Consider the following 4,319-nt stretch of genomic DNA (forward strand, 5'->3'; position numbering starts at 1 on the left):
GTAAATATTTTGTGAAGGAAAAACTCAAAAGTACTTTCTAGAAGTAGTCTCTAACGCTACCTTAATACTTAACACCCAAATTAAATTGATTTGCGCCTTTCTCGAAAAACATATTGTACCACCATGTTTTTTTTTTTATATAAGATCCAAGTTCAACAAGTACCACATTGTTTTTTTTTTTATTGAAAATCTTAGATATCCTTCACCAGATAATAAGTCATGATCAATTACACCCAAGAGAATAAAAAGTGGGATTGCATCCCAAAAATAAACATTGCAATCCGTATTCAGACACTGACGAGCTAGAAGATGAGCTACATGATTCGTGCTTCGTCGACACTGGTTGATAGCAGCTGATGGAGTTTGAGAACAACAATGACGTACAAATGCAGCAATCGGCTCCGTCACGAAAAAAAATTCGGAATTTTAACAAGTACCGCATCGATGTATTAATAATACTCGTATAACCATATATTTGTACCTTTTTTTTTGTTGAAAAGCTAAAAAAGGTTTTATGAGTATAAAAATAGTTATGATTATTAGTTTAATTATTGGGGAGCAATTTATTTTCTTGACATATACATATAGTATTGGTTTATATGAATTGGATAATTATAAAATAAACTGTATTGTTTTATTGTCACATTATTATTATTTTTTAAACTGAACCTTGCATTTTTATTTTTCTTTAAATCTCAATATGTAGGTTGGTAGCGGTGGAGATAGCGGTAATTAGAATTATATTGGTAGCGGCTGTGATATCAATCGTCCTCAAAAAAGGTAATGATGATAATGTTAACCAACATCAAGTTGTAGCTCAGGTAATTATCTTAAAATTATATGTTCTCTAAACCACAAATTTGTTAATAGATGGTAGAATTAATATTTTATATTGTTTATATGCAGTAAAACATAAAGAATTTGAGTCATGGAGATATCCTCTAAAAACACTAAATGTAATTGCTTCATTGGTGTGGTGAATTGGTGATGGAGTTGTTGCAGAAGGTCGAATTGCATCCATAGATCCAAGGGTAACATCGTATCATATTCCTCTTGGTGGATTTTGTTGGAAAGTATAATTTGATAGAGTTTTTGTAGAGCAGATAGACCTAAATAAAATGATTTTTCTTGATGATGCAGTAAGAAGCACAATAGCATGGAGTTTGTTTACAGACATGATTTTTGAAGACAAAAATTATATTATTGAGTGTTTGTTTACTTTATTAATTTTTTTGTCTTATTGGATAAAGGAGAATTGAGATTATTTAATTAATTTTATGTTATCTTATTATTTGCTAGGTGTACATAAAGATGGTTGAATGTGTTGTGATAATTTAAGATTCGATTTTATTGTTTTAATTTGGGTTAATAGGCTCAATTTCAGCGTACACTATATGTTGTAAAAAATATTCATACAAACATTTCATTAACAACACCTTTTTACTCCACGAAAAATCTTATTTACAGCGTATATTGTGCACCGTAAATATATTTAATACAAATATCTCATCAACAACACTACTCAATGCACGTCATTATTAAGTTTATATACAGCGCGCATCGAAGCTGCGGATAAATCATGAATTTCGACAGCACGCAATGCGCACTGTTATTATTTTAACGACATCGCGCATCGCATGATATGTATAGTGAATCATTTTTGTTGGCACGCCCTGCACGCAGTTATTAATGATAACGAAAGCGCACTGCACGTCGCAGACAGGGCATGACTTTCGACAGCACTCAGTTTAACGACGGCGTGCACCAAACGCTGCGGATAGTGCATGACTTTCTACAGCACGCGGTGCACGCTGTTATTAAGTTTAACGACGGTGCGCGCTATTATTAAGTTTAACGACGGTGCGTGCTGTTATTAATTTTAACGACGATGCACACCGCACGCTGCGGATAGTACATGACTTTCGATGGCTTATAATTTCGCAGTGCGTGGTGCGCGCTGTGGATATCATCAACGACGCAGATTGCACGCCGCGAAAAGTTATATTTCTTTTAGTATTCATGATATGTGCTTCGTCGAATGCAGCAATCGACTCCGTCATGGAAAAAAGATTTAGATTTTTAACAAGTACCGCAGTGTTGTATTAATAATACTTGTAAAACCATATTTTGTACCTTATTTGATTGACAAGCTAAAAAAAAGTGCAAAATATGGATATAAAAACAACTCCATGAATCATAGATTTTATATGAAAAATTACTAAATGTCTGTTGAACAACAAAAACATAATTAAATAGAAAAAAACTTATTCACAATAAATAACTTAAGCATATGAAAATTATTTTTCATGTCAACAAATTAGAGGTGAGATAGTCAAACTAATCTAAATTTGTAAAGAATACTAAAGTCAATATATTTTAATTGAGGCGCTGCCAAAATCAATTATGGAAGAAATAAGGTTTCTAGCTTTGCATTAATTAGAAAATTCATAGCACAACTAGAGCTGTCAAACGGGTCAACCCATGGCGGGGCGGGCCGGCCCATCAAAAAATACCTTTTGGCGGGTCGATGGCAGGCCGACCCACCATCCTGGCGGGTTGAAAATCCTCAACCCAACCCAACCCAAGGTGGGTTGCGGGTTAGGCGGACCGGCCCGTGGGTTGGATCACGATAAATAAAAATAAATAAATAAAATTATAATTAATTATAAATATCGTTTCATAAATAAATATTAATAGAAACATATTAATAAAAATTTTAATTATTGATTTCATGTGTGTAAATTTTATAAAAAGTAATTAATAAAAAAAATCACAACTTTTATTAAAAAATATATATATAACAATAACAATAAAAATAAATTATTAATTTTTTTCAGGCCCGCGGGCCAATCCGCACGGGTCGCGGGCCTAGGCGGGTTGGCCCATCTAGGTCCACCTTTTGTTGGGTTGAAACTCAATCCACTTAAATTGTGTGGCGGGCCTAACCCAAATTGACGTCTCTAAGCACAAACCAATATTGATACCTATTGAAAAATAAAATATTTGAATTTCCATCCATAGATTCCTTTTATGAAATTAATCAAAAATTCAAACTATGGGGCTTCAACAAGATGGTGATGATGATGATGGGAAGAATGGGAGAAGATGTTATGAGGAAAAATAAATTTCGCTTATAAAAATATTTGATGTTCCGAGTGCTATGTGTGTTAATCGTATATGAATGGAGAAGAGAGAAGAAATAGATGTAGGAAGAAGGAAAACACGCATTACTCTTTAGAGATTCTTGGTGTAATGAGAGTTTTCAAATTTAATGAAAACTATTAGGTTGTGCTTGGATTAAGGTATTTGTATTTGATAGAAAATTTCAAATCAATGGATTTAAAAATCTGTTGATTTGAATAATTTTCTTATTAAATCTCTTGCTTGGATAAACATAAAATTTAAAAATGGATTCATCCTTGTGCTGATTGAACATGGCAGATACAAAAACTCCATCCAGCAATCAGTCATGTCATATCCCCAACACATGTGGCTCATATATCTTCTGCACCAATAATCGGTACAAAAGGGATTTTGGCCATGGTTGTGCCCTCGAACATACTGTTCAACAACCCGAAAACCATGAAGAAGACAAGGGCCACGACCGCGCTCGATTTGAACTTGAACAAGGATAAATCGCGGCTCCATTCCTTCAACGACGTCTCAACCCCGGTCGATTTTATTGGTTTTGGACGACTTTTTGACGATATTGGAGGAGACCGTAGTGGCGTTGGATGTCTTCATGGTCTTGAGTTCTTGGAAGCTTTGTTGATCGTGGATGAGGGATTTGTAGGAGGAAGTACGGTAGATGAGTAGCCACGAGATGGCTTCGCAAATGAGTACAGTGCAGCAGAGATCCCACCACCGTGAGGCTGTCGGAGTATCTGAAGCTTGAAGAAAACAAAGCCCAGAAGATTTCAAATCACCCGTTGTGGCTGAGGAATTAAATCCGTTGAAAATTAGGTTATAAATCTATTACCCAAATCCATAGATTTGAGATTTCAAATCTATTGGATCAACCAAGCAGTTGGAGTGGATTTAGGCCGTGGATTTGAAATCCAAATCAGCCCAAATCCACTCATTCAAGCAGGGCCTTATGGTAATTTTAGGGACCAAAGGGAGTTCAAATAAACAAGTAAGGTTTCTCATGGAATGAGAATACAAAATTTCTATCATAGGGACTGATTCATATTTATGTTTAAATTTAGGGATTTCATGTTACTTTACAATTTACCATGATTAAATGATTTCATCTCACATTTTATTCCAAACGATACATCTACGAAATAATTAATGTGATGGGTTAAGTGTACCGTGTC

At 34.5% G+C, this 4,319-nt stretch overlaps 1 pseudogene; it reads right to left on the reverse strand.

Annotated features, from left to right (window-relative positions):
• Nucleotides 1–3,339: 3,339 nt before the first annotated feature.
• LOC140878632 (uncharacterized) lies at nt 3,340–3,913 on the reverse strand (annotated as a pseudogene).
• Between the last annotated feature and the right edge of the window lie 406 nt (nt 3,914–4,319).

This window comes from Henckelia pumila, chromosome 2 (assembly GCF_033568475.1).
Source record: "Henckelia pumila isolate YLH828 chromosome 2, ASM3356847v2, whole genome shotgun sequence".
In the NCBI taxonomy this organism is placed as follows: Eukaryota; Viridiplantae; Streptophyta; class Magnoliopsida; order Lamiales; family Gesneriaceae; genus Henckelia; species Henckelia pumila.